Raw genomic sequence first — 16,660 nt, forward strand, 5'->3', positions numbered from 1 at the left:
CGGGGGGTGTGTGTGTGTGTCTGCAGAAGGTCCAGTCGTGATAGACACGGTTCGCCACTGATTTTTAATAACACATGAAAGACAGAATTTTTGATGACAACGCATGGATAAAATTTGAAATGTGAACAACACAGGAGAAATAAATGGAAAAAGGTGACTGATTTATGCACTGGTGCCGAGCTTGACAGCTAACAGGAAATAAGGTGCAATAAACTCAGTATTGGAGCTGTTTGTTTGCTAATATGTCTGCTCAACTAGACACGTCACAGAGCCACAGGTTACAGGTAACACATTCAAGGAGAAAGAAAAAAATGAGTGTAGAAATATTCAGATTCTCTTTTAGATGTAAGTAAAAAAAAGTCAAAGATGGGTCAGTGACGCAAACATAGACTTCACATTTTCTTATTTATTATCCGATGCATTTTTTGTCTTGTTTGTCCAATAGAGAGAAGGGTCCCTGAAGGGCTTGATGGGTTTAATCATGTGACTCATGCGTTGATCCGTGTTTGGTATCATTGAACTCCATCAGAAGCCGATTGCAAATTGGAAACGTGTTCATTACCGCAGAAAACATCTTTCCACACATCTGTTTAACAGCTGAGCATCGCCTCGCTGCAGCCTCTGAGCTTTCTTTAATAGTGTGTCACTGGAAAATTCATAAATTAATATCCTTGCAGGAGTTTTGTCTGTTTAGCAGAAAAGCCGGTCGGCTGTTGAGCTGAATCCTCGGAGGTGAATCGTCTCTGGAAATGTTGTTCATGTCAAACTTGAGCCTTGGAATTCTGGGAAACGCATTTAGCGCTACTCCCACAGTAACAGAGTGCATTTCGGAGTTTTAGAGTCTATTCCTGCAGTCAGTCGCCGACTCCCTCCTGCTCATGGGAGACCGTCATTTCCCCTGTAATCACATTAAGCGCAGAATCTCCCAGAATATTAGCTCCAAGGGAGAGGAATGTGCAGCTCTCTCACCCGGCCACCCCGGCATTGTCTATACTTCTGTTTGTTTTCGATTATATTTCTTCCAAACCAAAAACAGTGAGCTTCTCACAGCGGGCTGTGGGATCTCTACGGCTGCACATACAGATGTTTATCCCATCAACTAAACACTGATATAAGGTTTCATGGGCGGGAGAGGGAGGAAGACACGTCTCCAGCAGAGAAGTGAACTGTTGTTCATGAGCTGTACGCTTCTTGTTTCTTTCTAAAATAAGACGTCCAATATGCACAGAATGATATCTTAAAAGAGTAAAGGGTTAGTATAAAAGTTAGGAGCAATCTTTTGAACGTCATCATCATGTTTCAAAAGTGCATTGATAGCTGAATTGTATGTATTTAACATCTTCACATCAACATCTCAACGTAAGATTTAGTGTTAAATAGAGAAGCAGACTTTGAGCTGAGGTAATGTAGTATTAACCTCTTAAGCCCCACGGACCCGGTTCCGGGGCCGAAATCGCGTCATTTGCAGGAAACAAAGTCTAAGGAACCTTCATATTTAATAAACTATGAATATTTTATATCCAACTAACGGGAAAAAACGTATTTAACCAATCTTTTTAATTTAAAAGAAGAAAAAAAAACACACAATGCTAACAGTGAGACTCTGAATTAGCCCCGAGCGAAAAATGTTAACCTATTACTGCACCGAAAATCACTCCTAGCTCCCTTATTACTTATCCTAGCTGCACATCCAACACATCGTTTATGATCGTAAAGACACAGAATCTAACGGTGCCCACCTCAACACTGAAAGATACAAACTCGCGATGTTATCAACAACAAGTGGCGCTAGGTAGCCCACAACGCTAACATGGCTTACTTTCGTCTTTGTCTGGTCCAAACTGGTCTTCAATGGCATTAAAACGATAACAACGATGATGTAGTTAATCTATAGGTTGATATCCAATGTGGCTGTGTCCCCTTTGAAATGTTCTGATAATCTATAAGCAATAAAACTGCAATTCCGTTTTAAAATAGTAGAGCAGGCCATTCCTAAGCTCTGTAGCTTCATTGAATGTGCGAAGACGCCATCTTTTTTTTTAACATGAGTGTGTGCGGGACGATTTCCCTTCGATTATATTGGCTCTAACGATCAGAAAGAGATGTCACATGTCAAAATCGAAGAAGATATGGAAAATCCACCCAAATGGCCCCAGACGAGTTTTTTTTTGCTAAATCTGTCTAAAAAGGTCAAATATCACTTGTTTTGCATCAATCTTGATACAGGGTACTTATTATATGTTGTACTTTGGATTCCTAAAGCTTTTAGTCTACTAACCCATCATCCAAGGAAGTGATGCACCCCAGTTAGGGCTAGGGTTAGACAATGTTAAACTGTACAGACAAACTGTCTCGGCTCACTATAGTGGGAAGTATTAATTGAGTCCTCCAGATTAAACAGCAAAATAAATTGTTTTTAATTGTATCTGCTCTATCTGATCTAATTATTTAACAGACTTTGATTCGCTCAAAAAGAGTGGTTCAGAAAATATTTGTTAACATGGAAATTAGTTAGCAGTTGAGCATTTTAGGGCTAACAGTTGTAATGACTTTTTGGTGGGAATAGAGATCTTAATGCTTTGTTCTTCAACATAAATACGTTAGTAAACATCCGACTCGAAAGGTCTAAGAAAGGGTGGTTGCTAACAAGTGGCCAAAGGAGACAAAGCATCATCACATTGAACATTAGCCACCTTTAGCTTAGCGGTGGTGAAGTGATGCCCCCTGAGGTAGTTTGTTGATAGCATAACATTAACTTTTTAAAGGTGATTGCATTTTGGCTTAAACTATTATGAAACGGGTGTTAATATGCAGATAATATTCTGCTGAGCAAAACCTGTAAGTATCATAAACGTGTGTTTGCCACAGAGCTTATTTTCCTCAATATTTCAAAAATCTTCAGGGTTTGCCTACAAAAAAATGCTATCACAGCACCACTCTTTTGTTGGCATCTGATTCCATCTACCTGATCAAAACAAGTTGACTGTGGTGATCATTGAATCAGCAAATAACAAGTAAATGAGAACTCGTTCAAATAAAAACTATATTTATTTCTCAGTGCAAAACCGGTTTGCTTCTATCTGGAAATGACTGCTTCTGCTGGGTTTGACATACCAATTAAACAAGGTGGAGCATGGAGACTGCTTATTAGATCACTGGAAAGACAGCATTCCTGTGACTGTGCAGGATTTTTCCCAAGAGTGTTGTAAAGAGAGACGTGCGGCCAATACGAACCAAAAACCTGAGTCAGACTCTGAAAGAAATACAGTTTATTTGAGCTGTAACATGACTAACAAATGAAAACAAATGACTTAGTCCCAAGTAGATTTTTTAACTCGTACAAACTTTAACTTCCATGCTTCTACGTAACTTCAGGTGATGATTAAAGGAAAGTAAGACTTGGTGTTTTGGAAATGCACGTTGCGTGGCACACAGTCTGTCTGGGACTTAATCCATATTTGCAACTGCCAAGGCACACNTAACATGACTAACAAATGAAAAAAAATGACTTAGTCCCAAGTAGATGTTTTATACTCCTACAAACTTTAACTTCCATGCTTCTACGTAACTTCAGGTGATGATTAAAGGAAAGTAAGACTTGGTGTTTTGGAAATGCACGTTGCGTGGCACACAGTCTGTCTGGGACTTAATCCATATTTGCAAAGAGAGTGTTTTTTCCACATGTCCCTCCCATATAATTACAGCGCTAAGTGCTTCAGAGGGAGACAGGGAGGAGATCTGGGTGGTCTCCTCACTTCCTCACTCACTGCAGCACATCGACCGGAGACCTGTGATTCACCGTCATTCCTCCACTGCAAACTACCAGGATGTGAGCGAGGAGCAGACTCAACGTCTCCATGTTTGACCCCAAGTATCTATTGGATCATCATTCTTTAATTATTTGAACTGTGGGATGATTATTACCTTTTTAAGCCTCATATTGTCTTCGTTTCCCCCCCCTTACTTTGGTGTTTGCGGTCAAATTTGACCGGTCCTGTTGTAACTGAAATTACATTAACACAAAAACCATTAATCATCACCAAATTTCATTTAACACCCTTTCAAACTGTACATATTGTATCAGACTACTGGTATGTATACCAGTAGTCTGATACAATATGTACAGTTTGAAAGGGTGTTAAATGAAATTTGGTGATGATTAATGGTTTTTGTGTTAATGTAATTTCAGTTACAACAGNGCATGTTACTTGTCTGTTGAAACAGTGTTGTTGAATGTCAACTGATGACTTATAGAGTGTTAACTATGGACTAAGCTCTTTGTCTTATCACTAATGAGGGGATTGGAAAATAATAGCAGTCATGTGCAATTTGTATGTCTTGGAAAGATGCAATACCAACCGACTTTTCTTGAAACTCAGTTTTTGCATATGGTGAATATGCAAATCTGAGTCGGGTAATCGCTTATAGCAACCCTTTTATGTGATAATGACATTTTAAGACTTAGTCAAGCCTTTGAAAAATAAAGAAAGTTACACTTTGGTTGTTGACTATTGAAATAAAATATGAGCATCTTTTAATAAAGCCTCTTATAACTTGATTATTATCAACAACCACAAGTTGATGTTGGGGTTTTCTCTGTAGGTTGTTTCACAATGCAGACGGGGAATATAACTTCCAAAAAATCAGTCAGGAAGTTCTTATTTGCTTGAATCCTGAATGCAGATTGTGAATGTTTCTCTTCATATTTTTGCAGATGAGAACCGTGTGTTCACAGCTTGCCATCTTTGAGGCAGAAGTTGGCAGGCTGACACAGACCCAAACATCTTCTCAGGAGGAGTGGACAAGTGAAACAGGCCAACTGCAGTCAGAGCTTAACCAAGCCACCGCTCAAAAGGTACACTTCAATCGAATTTAGTTGGAAAATCTTTAAATGATTCTGGTAGTAAACATAAGATCTAAACTTTTTTGCAACAAAAAAAGCAATGCTATGTCGTTTGTGAATGATTACTATTGAAAAGTGTTAATATACTGTGCCTTGTTTTGTTTCCCAGGAGCTTCAGACTGAAGAAATACAGATTCTGCAGGGAAAGATTTCCCGTTTGAAGGATGAATTAGACATGGCCACTAAGGAGGAAATAGGAGAGAATATGGGGCCTATAATGGAGGTGAGGTCAATGATTTAATGTTAAAGCTGAATTGAGTTGATCAAATATAAAGTCTGCTTTTTTCAATATTTGTTTTAATTGTTTGTATCAGATGGTCATGAATGTTCTTATTTTCTTCAATTTTCAGAGAGAGATGGTGGGTCAAATTCATTGCTTTTGACTTAGGGTTACTATTGAATTGACTTAGGATTTTAATTATATTTACTACAAATTTTTATGTTATAGTACTAAATGTTGTTATTTAGACCTACTTGATTTTTTTTACTTACATTTACTCAATTCACAAGGTACATTTAAATGATTTCACAGCTTTAAGATTGACTCAATATTTTTAAGTGTAAATTTGTTTCACCAATAAAATTGAATACATCATCGTTTTAGTTTTTAGAGTGTATGCTTCATTAGATTGAGACACATTATATAGGAGCAACAGACAGCAGTTTTGAGTGAAAACGCTCTGATAAACCCACTGTACTCGACCTGCTGATCATCAAACGGAAGAAAGACCAAGTTAGGGAGTCGTTGATGAACATAGAGGAGCATTTAGCAGATAAAGAGTCACATAATTGCCCCGGGAGTTGGTGGACAACAAACAGAACTAATAGAAGATTATTGGAATTCTTCACTGGATGTGTAAACTCGTTTGCCACAACAACTTTAAGGTGACTCTTTGTCAATGTTGTCAAACTGGCCAAGAACATTTCATTAATGAAAGTTCAATAGATCCAGATGCTTTAAAGCCTTTTATAAATACTATCATGCTAAAAGTGTTCATTAAAGAATGTACAAGTTTACAAGTTTACAGTTAAAAAGACAAAACAAACAACCCAAGTGTTTTCCTTATTAATGTCTTCCTTTTGATCTAAAAAAACATTCATTACAAACCATTAATACGACATGAGATACAACTTATGCCTCATTAAAATAGATAAGCTTTACATGATACTTTAAATGTGATGATTTTTAATACCTACAAATAAAGCGTTAATCAGTGTAATTCACAACCGGAAAAAATCTGCCTCTTCCTTCAGACTTCCTTTCAGAGCCCCTCCTCCAACACACACCAACGCGCACATGACCAATGAGGGCACGAGATAAGTTTGTGCCCAGATGGAAGGCTGACAGGCAGGTAGGCCATCCAGTTATTTTAGCCGGGCCGGCTAAAATGATTGGTCGTGCTTTTTACAGTACTACGGCTTCCACAGGTGAAATGTTTTAATGGATTTATTGTCAACGAAAACCAGAAAACCTAAGTATGATTAACACTAAAAGATACCAAGAACGGAAGAAAGAATGAAAATAAGAGAGTAGAAAGCATACACGGAAAACTAAACATCTCCCATTGGCAAACCAAGAGTTGTTGGGAAAGGGTTTCACAGTACAGCATTGAAAAAGAGATTTAGGTCAAAGTGTTGGTGAGGTCATCATGCTGCCATCTTGTTTGCTGAGGACATAAGACATAGAAAAACCTCAGGGCCTTGGGTGAAATGACTAACATACATCTGTAGAGATGCTTGAATTTGATACAATATGTGGTGTACATAAAAAGAGTAGATAGGCCCCTGAACCCACAACCCCCAAACAATCCAACTCCCACCGTCCACTCTCCTCCTTGCCTCCCTCCCTCCCCCTGCCGGGCAGTTTAGACCAGAAGGCATCAATCCCCACCCCGGGTTTTACTCCTGTTTAGTGATGGCGGGCTGACACAGACGCAGAGCTTGTCACAGGCTTTCACAGCATTGACCTGCCACGCCTCCCATAAAAAGAGGAGTGAATGATGGGGAGGCGAGGAGGACGCACAAGAGGAAGAGCAAGAAGGAGGGGAGGGAGTGACAGACTCATACAGCATGCATAACAACTTAGTACGCCTCTCCACATGCATCGCTCCATCTATCTCCCCCTGACGGTCTCATCTAAGGCCAATGGAGACACACACAGACACACACACATCTTTACAAAGACACAGAAGGTTGGCAGCAAGCTGCTACACAAACTGACTATCAAAGCCAGAAAAAATAAATCACACACTGATGTTTCAAATTCCTGCTCATCTGATAGAAGGTCACACTGGCAGGCCCGACTGCAGTTAACAAAGCCTCTTCCTATCTCAGGGACATTTGGGGAAAAAAGCACATGGGGCCGACAAGAATGCCCACTCGTAGAGCGCCATATGTCTGCCATATTCACACACTTTTTAAGTTCGACACACATCGACCTTTAAAGGGAAATTCTCAAACTACAAAATATTGCCTGAAAGTCTTGTTTGAGGGGTTCTGGTTACTCTATGTACATTAAAACCTGTATTATCTACAGATAGTTAATATTCTTCTATAACATCTATCTGTATGAAGCTCATAACATAACAGTTTTTGGGCACACTGTGATATTGGAAGGACTCTTTATGGCACTGAAGCTATAATGGAATTTCATTGGATTGTACAGGTGTACCTACTAAAGTGGCCATTTAGTGTACATAGGTTTTGTGATCAGGCTGGGCGACGATGAAAAATGTGTCATTAATATGCCCAGCATATGCCATAATGTTCTATAATGTGACAATATTTTAGGGAGAACTTTATTGTCCATCAGGATCCATCTGGCAGTTCATCCGGTCCATCTGGCAGTTTATTAAAAACACACACAAAGCGCGGTACAACACAAAGTGTAGATAAAATACACACAATTAACCCAAAACAAGATGTCAGCTTGTTTTTATAATCCTATACATGACTTTGTGTTTGCTGTTTTAGGTGGTATTCACACATAGGAAATTGTTTTATGTAGAACATAGCTAGAATATACTATATATTTAGGCTTATGTCCTCAGCTTTGACTACTATTTATTTGAGTAAGCAAATCACAATGATGTGAGGCATTCATTAATCATGAGTAAAGTCCAGGAACATTTACAAATTAGCTTAGACACAATTTAAAACTGCAACCTTAAATATATTGCTCAGGTCTACTTCCTAGTAGTGGTTCAGTCAATGTGCTATAAAGAAGTATGTTACTATGAAGGCTGTGCTAATTAAAATGAGTGTAAAAAAAACTATTTTTGTATCAAAATATTTTCCTATGAAGACCAAAAATATTTCACGTTCTTTGGTGAATTAGTTTGCTACTTGAATCAAAATGCCTCAGACTCGTGCTGAACCTTGGTTGCGTGCTGTTTTGATCTCATTCTCTCTCCTGTCATTTCTACTGTTTGATTTCCAATAACGTCATAAAATGCTGCTCAAACAAAATATGTATACATAATCAAATGGAAAACATTGATGATGTAATTGTATCATTTGCCTAACTAATACGTGGCTACACTTCTATCATAAGGCTACATTGTATTGTGTATTACAAACAATGCCTTTCCCTCGGTTTGATAAACGCCAAGACAATGCCAGATATCCCCAAAAGATCGCCAGCGCTGCCTGTTTGATGAGAAGCGATTTGCAGGGCTCAGGGATGAGCTTCCTTAAAGCCCGCTGGGCATCGACTTTGGTCAACACAGAGAAATCCCTGTTAAGATACTGTCCAAGATAAAGGTCCAACTCTCTGAAGTGATTACAACCCTACTGCTATGGAAGCAAGGCCACAGAGAGGGATTCAAACAGGCCTGTGAGAGAGTCTGGTACCAAACAGCTGGATAAGAGCCTCGTGTTTAGACGAGGTGAGCAGCACGGGCACCGGGGATTGAACTATGATCATGAAAGGATTAAGCTTTAAACTGCTACTTACACTGAGGTGGCAAGTTCACAAGTTGACTTACGGTGTAATAAGGAGTGAGTAAGTTCTGTCAAAAACTGCACAAGGGGAAATATTGACAATATCAAGGATGATGGTTTTTGTATGAGGACACATTTTATACATTTTGTGAATTCTTGGAAGATTGATAACTGTACATCTGTCCAAGAATCTCATCCTTCCCTTATTCATTTCAACATTTTTTTCAGAAGGGTGAAAGAGACACGGTACCAAATGAAAAACATCAATATTGAATAGGTTCAGTCAAAGGGAATGTTTTGTGTTAAAAAAGGAGAGTACACAAATGTTCCTTCATTTAAACTAGTGCTTTAGTGCTCTAAAAAAAAGAGTAGTACTTTGTTCAAACATGGTTTAAATCCTGAACAATGGGAGTCTTTCACTTTCTGGCTAGTTGATCCTTCTCAGCACAGTTTGGGATTTAAAAACTCAGCACAATACAAAATGTCATATTTGGCCAGGACTCAGCATTAACTTTTACTTTTGAGTCCTTACGTGACTGACTGTCAGATTATAGGTTCTGGCCTTCCAATATGGTAGATAAAGGATACATTGAATATGCCAGGCTTCGATCCTATAGAATTCACCTGATCCCCACCGACAGAGATGTTCAGTACCTCCTCTGTGGCTTCAGTCCTGTACATTTTGTGGCCACCAGGCTGAGGAGCTCCTTCTGCCCACATCCAGCCAAGATCTTGGTTTAGGTGTTGGGTGTCTGCAGATGCTGTAGGAGAAAGAGGACGACTAAGAGTGAAGTTTCCAGTTCAAAAGGACACAGCATGGCATGGTGAGTCTTTCCAACCACTAGGACAGTTTAAGACGTTTCTTGGGGGTCCCAGAGAGGGCCCTGAGTTGAGTGAAAGGCCTCTGCTAGGGTGAGAGATCATCATGGACTTCCAGCTGGATGTTTCCCTTGCATCAGCTGCGTGACTGAGAGAAAAAGAGGAGATACAAAGTAGAATAAATAAACTAAATGGAAAACTTCACAAATAAACACGTCTTTGAAGAAATGGAGATTCTACAGTATGACTCCATCTGTTTGGAGAGCATTTAGGATTTGTCATACCAGCTGGCAGAGCTGTTGTTTACTTTATATTTTTAAATATTTAACCTCAAAGAACATTTTGAGATGAATAACCTCACGAAAAGCAACATTCATATATATATATGAGCATGTAATGAAAGTATTTTGAATGATTTTGTAAAATATTCTTTAGGGCACTGGGTCCAAATCGATTTGGCATGTGACACTTTCTGACCGGTGCTTTACTTGCTTACTTTACAAAATAAATGGCAAAAATTATGTTCCCTTCGAATATTGTTTTATTTTAAATAATTTTTAATTTCAGAGGAGGCACAATTCTACACTATTTCACACTTTTTCAGCAAAAAAGTGTGAGAAAAAGTGAGGAAAATAATAAACATAATTTTTACTACGTGGTGTACCTGATTTTACTTGCCTATACAACGTAAAAGCTTCAAACTGAACAGCACAGATGATTCTGGTTTATGAGGTGGGTTGGAACAGAAAGTTATATAAAATAAAATAATATTGGACATTTTCCAGACAATGTTTAAAATGTAAAGCTTAACTAATGGAACCCGAAAGCCAAAACAATTTCAGATAAGTCTAGCAATTAAAGGGGGTATGTCATTTTGGAGAAACCAGCTCGAGTGCGCTAGAATTTGAAAATACACAACCGGAAACAATCTGCCACTTCCTCACAGAGCCCCTCCTCCAACACACACGAACGCGCACATGACCAATGAGGGCACGAGATAAGTTTATGCACAGATGGAAGGCTGACAGGCAGGTAGGCCATCCAGTTATTTTAGCCGGGCCGGCTACAATGATTGGTCGTGCTTTTTACAGCGCTACGGCTTCCACAGATGAAATCTTTTATGTATTTTAGATATTCATTGCTATCGGGATGTTAAGAGCATTCCATGGAATATAACAAAAAGTGTTTTCTGAAATAAATGACATACCCCACCTTTAATTGCAGAAGAGTTTTCCACGTAGCCATCATTGGTCACAGATGCATCTAGACCTGCACACCCTGTGGCGGTCTTCAACCTCCTGACTCCCTCAGGGTGCAGCGCTGCACTATCACGCACACCACTGTGTGGCCTTTAATGACATTTTTCATGGTTTGTTGTGTGTAAATAAACAACAGCATGTGTGTGTGGATGTGTGTGTTCACATGTGTTCGTATCTTGGCATGGTTACTCTTGGCATTTGGAGTGTGTGTGTGTGTGTGTGTGTGTGTGTGTGTGTGTGTGTGTGTTCGTGTGTGTGTGTGTGTGTGTGTGTGTGTGTGTGTGTGTGTGTGTGTGTGTGTGTGTGTGTGTGTGTGTGTGTGTGTGTGTGTGTGTGTGTGTGTGTGTGTTGTTATATGCCATCCACACAGCAGCTCCAGACCTCCAGCTGACCTCTGACCCTTTCCTCTGTGGAGGAGGTGAACCCCTGCTTACAGTAATGGCTGGTGTGCTGAGGCTGAGGCAGCAGGCCAGGGAAGGGCACGAAGAGAGCAGTCACAGCGGGAGAGGAGGGAGGAGGGGTGAAGTAAGGGAGCAGAGAGTAGGCTAGCAGCGGCGACAAAAAAAAAAAAAAAAGGTGAGGAAGAGTAATGAAAGTCTGCAGAGAGGGACAGGAGGGGAGGGATAGGGGCAGGGATGTGAAGGTAAATTAAAAAGAGACCAAACTGTGACCTCCAGTCCGAGGTAATCATAGGGCACTATCATCAACAACAAAACTTCTTTCAGAAAAATCGAATGTTTTCCTGCTTTAAAGACTCACTGCTTTATTAGCACTCATTGAGATCTCTCTATAAATGTACCCCGTCCTCAAAATTCATTTTGGGCAGAAAAACAGTGGATAAAACCTTTTCTCTAAAAAAGTGGATAAAGAGTGTCTGGGTGGCTTTACTCTCCGCGATGTCCCTGGGGAGGATGAATAAATAAGACAGAGGTAGGATAAAGACAACTCCTATTGTCTGGACTAAATAACTGTAAGCCGCTTGTAAAGACTGGTCTGGAAAGAGGCTGAAGGGGCTACTGGGGGGAGGATTATTGGTTCCTCCATGCGCCTGTTTTCTATATTCGTCCTCTAAATTGATTTTTCTTTTGTTGCTCTTGTAGCTGTCCATTGTGTCCGCAGGAGGAGTGTTGATAACGCTTTGCTGGGCAGGGGTCCCTCGTGGCCAATTTTCTCAGTACCACAACAACACTGTGGCAAATTAAACTGTCATAACGCCCATAACCACAATTAATGACTGGGTTTAGGGGCAGAAATCTGCATTACTGAACACCTTTAGGCTTACATGAGCTCTTAAGCACAGAGCTTGAGAGGGAGAAATGGGAAGAGGGTGAAGGGAGGGAACATGGGGGAGTAAATGGAAGAGGGAGGGAGATGGAGCTTGTGCAGGAACAAGGCCAGGAGATGGAGTAAAGCTGCAAAGACAGGGCAGAAAAATGAACGAAGGCGGCATGGAAATGATGTCTGGCTCAGAGATAGAAGATTCAGAAAACAGAGGGGCAGGTGATGAATTTGGGAAGTGAAAGCTTTTTGTTTCAACTTGAAATACTGGATCAATCAACTCTCTGTGGACATAAATAGCAGTCATTGATGCTAATAGGCCCCGTCTTACCTAAACCGGCTGCCTGCAACATGATTAACAACATCTAAATGGCCCAATATTATACAGCAGCAAAGTGGTCCGATCTGGGGATTAAATTACATATCCTCTGGAGAAAAAAATGTCTCCCACTGAAAATGGATGACTTCCTATGACGAAAAGCTAAGTATGTGCACGTATGAATAACAGAAGAAAAATGATTGCATGAGTGTGGGTGTACTTCTTGAGATAAATGATCTCAGTGTAGGCATGTAGCTCACCAGTTGATGAAGTCCACGGCCTGCATCTTCAGCTGGTCGGCGCTGCAAGGCGGTGAGGATGAGGATATCTGCGGTGCTCCAGACTCAAACTCGTGCACAGAACATCCTCGCACATCACCTTCAGCCTCTCCAGAACATACTGCCAATGACAGAGGGAGAGGAGGAACAGCAGGTAAACTAAATTACTTAAACAGCGCTGCCACAAACAACTGTTGTCACACTGTGTAATAATACGGAAACACAGAATTACTCTACCGTGGCGGCAACAAGACTTAGATTGAATAAGAAGAAAATATGGCGAAGAGAAGGAAAAGGAACAGTTATGCAGACTGATGGTGGGGAAGAGGTTCACCTACAAGGTAAACAAATATTTCCACTGCGTTTGATATTAAAAAATGGCTAGCTGTAGTAATTTTCTCTCTTATTCTTATGCACTTCAGGATGACTCATGCTGGTTTAGCATATACCTATATTTAGTGTGGTATAAATTAACACTAATGATGTAAATGAGTTAATTTAAATGAACTCCTACTAAATACTACTGGTGCTAGGATGTCTTACATCTAGTAAACAAAGTGTTGTCGGCCAAAATGAAATACTGTTGAAGAAGAAAACCCACATTTGGAACTTCAACCTTGCATTCTTTACTCATGTGTTAAGGCACTAAGTGAGTAATGCAAAAATATATACAGCTCAGTAAAAGATTAAGAGACCACTGCAAAATTATCGGTATGTGTTAAAAAATTATATTCTATAAACTACTGACAACATTTCTCTGTGTGGGAATTCAACAGACGCTGGAATGGAATGGCTGCCATACATTGTAGATGGGTCTCTTAATTTTTTTGAGAGCTGTATGTTCATCCTTTTTAGCTTACAACATTCAAATGAGTGACTGCATACATTTTTTTTTGATTTTTGCAATTAAGTGGCCAAAACTTTGTTGACAAGATTAAACAGAAAATCAAACATTCTCAAAATGTATTGTACATATTTGTTTACATAGTTATTTGGTCTGAAAACGAAGCTTTGTTAAACAGTTCACTAAATCTTTTCATTAACCACAATCATGCTGGTCTGGTTAGAGGGGCTCAGGACAGAGAGAGGAGCGATGCAGGAGGAGGGCTGTGATCTCTTCAATGAACAGCTTGATACTATTAATAAACCAAAAATAATAAGCTCTCGGAAAAATTCAAGATAATGTGGCTCAACACAAATAGACAGTAATCTTTGTGTATACAGGGCCAGGACAGAAACAAACAATGAGTAATAGGATTCATTGGAGTCTGTTTACCTCTTCCTATACAGTGTGTTTGACTATGTGTATGTGTTCAGGCCTTGAAGAGCACTTGGTGCCTCTCGGGTGTAGTTCCAGGACATGATTATTCATAATAAAGTTGTAACAGGTGCAGGAACATCCACACACTCTCTGTGTAACTTGTCAGCTGCAGCCAGCAGGTCATCGGCCATCTTGTCCAGGTTGGGGGCTTCGCCTGTGTAGATGAAGCACATCATCTCTTTGAAGACATCTGGCTCCATGTCATATAACTCCATGCGGTTCTGAATGGGAGGAGGGGACAGGAGAGGATAATTCACAAAGGGTTTAACAAAATAAAAGGAAAGAGAAGGAAAAGACAAAACCACGAGCAGCAGCAGAGCATTTTTTATTTCATGTAAAAAACCTGATTTAATTTCACAAACTGACCTTGTTGAACACACACAGGGACAGTCAGCCACACAGTGATACAAAACAGCTCATAAAAAGAAGGGGGAAAAATGAACAACCTTCTGAACAGCCTGAACACGTTTCAGCAAAAACTACATTTATTTAATTATTTTCGGCTGATTCTTGAAAATGAATCCCAACATTCATTCCTTGACGGCGCCTGCAGCCAGCAAAGCAGGCTTTATCACTCGCTGGCAGTGACGCCAACCTGAACCTTTCCCTCCACACTGAGAGGCAGAACAAAGCAGTAAACCAATTATAACAGTGCTTTATCGTCGCCACGGTGACCGGCGGCGTTTTAGCAGGGTCAGGCTGGGTGTACCAACAGCTTAGTGCGTTTGTGTCAACTCTGACCACTCAACAGCAACATAAACACACAAAGAAATAATGAAGGGAGGGTCTGAAAGCAGCCAGGTTTACTTTACTGCATGCAGTGTGCTCTGGTGCCTTTTTACAGGAACACACACAAATACATAAAGGCATGTGTGCATTCATGCATTCTTGCAGCAACAAAACAATAACGTGAATCCTTTTCTCACTCCCTAATGCAAATACAATGGCCATATTGTTTTGAAATTAGCCTCAGAAAACAGAAAAAACACAGTTCCCTTTACAACTTGTGCTTTCTTACTTCTACAGTTTGTACACAGTCCAGCCATAAAGGAGGAGGCGTGACACACAGAAGATGAAAACTTGAGTAATTTCATTCTGCTGATTTTTTTACAGCAAAGTGTGTTGGAGTGTTGATGAAATTAAAAATGCAAGTCACATGAGAAAAACTAACAGGGCTTCCTCAGTTCTGTGAAGGCGAGCTTCCACCAGTCTCATAAATAGACAACGCTTCTGTAGTTACAGTGTCTGAAGCTCCCCCTGTATTCACAGAGCAGTCCTCTATTAGAGTGTTTCTTTATGAGCTCATTTGTCTCTCCTATATAGAGTGCTGCAGAGGAGTGTTAACCCATCTATCTGTTTTCTGTGAATTGTATGGGGACATGGCCCCCCGTCTCTCCCTCTTTCTGATGAAGACGCCCACTTAAACAGCAATTAAGATGCATTTCCTGGCTCTGTGCTTTATAATTTCCCCATTCGAGCCGTGCAGGCATCAATATTCCGCTGACATGACGTCTAAATCACCAAGGTTCAATCTCACCACCTCCTACCAGATGAAGACAACCGACTGTGGCGCAAGAGCACAATCACACACGGAAACATGGACAGAAATATCACAGAGGACACATAACAAATGCCACGAGGCACACACTGCATGGAGTGTTGAAAGACACGTAAGACAACCACAAATATGTATTTAAAAAATGTAAACTAAATAAACCTCACATCCATAATATCAGCTGCATTAATGAATATATACAAAACAGGTTTCAGAGAGCTTAGTTAAAAAATGAATGCCGCAGTACTTGACATTAAGGTTAGGAAATTCAACAACTCAAAATATCTAGCACAATTATAAATGAACTGTGGGCAACAAGATGACATTTAATAAAGGTGCCTTGCCTTTGGTTCTGTTTGAAGGCACCATTAAGAAATAACTCTGAAGTCAGTTATGTTAAAAAATTAAAAGCACACACAATGTATGAAATTATTTTGTGTGCCTCTACTGTGACATGTCTCCATGCTTTAATGTTCAAAAAAATATCATGTAATCATACTGCCTGTGCTGCAGCACCTCTTTTCACCCTAAGCTGATCATGTAGAATGTGTTGGAGCGCTAGCCAATGGAAGCACGAGTGTATAGTGATGTCACTATGTTACTGAAGTAAACAAATGAGTCCAATGGAGAAATTTGAGGCAGCGGGGGGGGGAGTGTGTGGGAGAGAAACTCCCTCTGGAGGGAACTTTAGGATTATGACTTTCTTAACACTTTCGTTATCAGACCTAAAATTATGTTTTATTCTGCTAATGGTCGCCTTTTATTGACGTCAGACAGTGTTAATAGAGTTATCACGGATACTCCTTAAGACCACAAAAAAATGTGGAATTCAACTCATGTAACAATTGTGATCTCGACGTTCATACGTATGACGAAGTTATAATATAAGTATTTGGTACTCTTTTTTTTAGACCTACCCTGACCCGTAATTTCCCCGGAAAACCGAAAAAAAACCAAAAAGGGAAAAGGATACCAGACAACAACTC

The 16,660-nt window shown here is 40.0% G+C and overlaps 1 pseudogene; it reads right to left on the bottom strand.

Moving 5' to 3' along the window:
• Window positions 1-9,626: 9,626 nt before the first annotated feature.
• Window positions 9,627-16,660, bottom strand: part of LOC104955811 (speckle-type POZ protein-like) — an 8,074-nt pseudogene continuing 1,040 nt past the window's right edge.

Source organism: Notothenia coriiceps, unplaced genomic scaffold (assembly GCF_000735185.1).
Source record: "Notothenia coriiceps isolate Sejong01 unplaced genomic scaffold, NC01 NC01_scaffold00024828, whole genome shotgun sequence".
Classification (NCBI taxonomy): domain Eukaryota; kingdom Metazoa; phylum Chordata; class Actinopteri; order Perciformes; family Nototheniidae; genus Notothenia; species Notothenia coriiceps.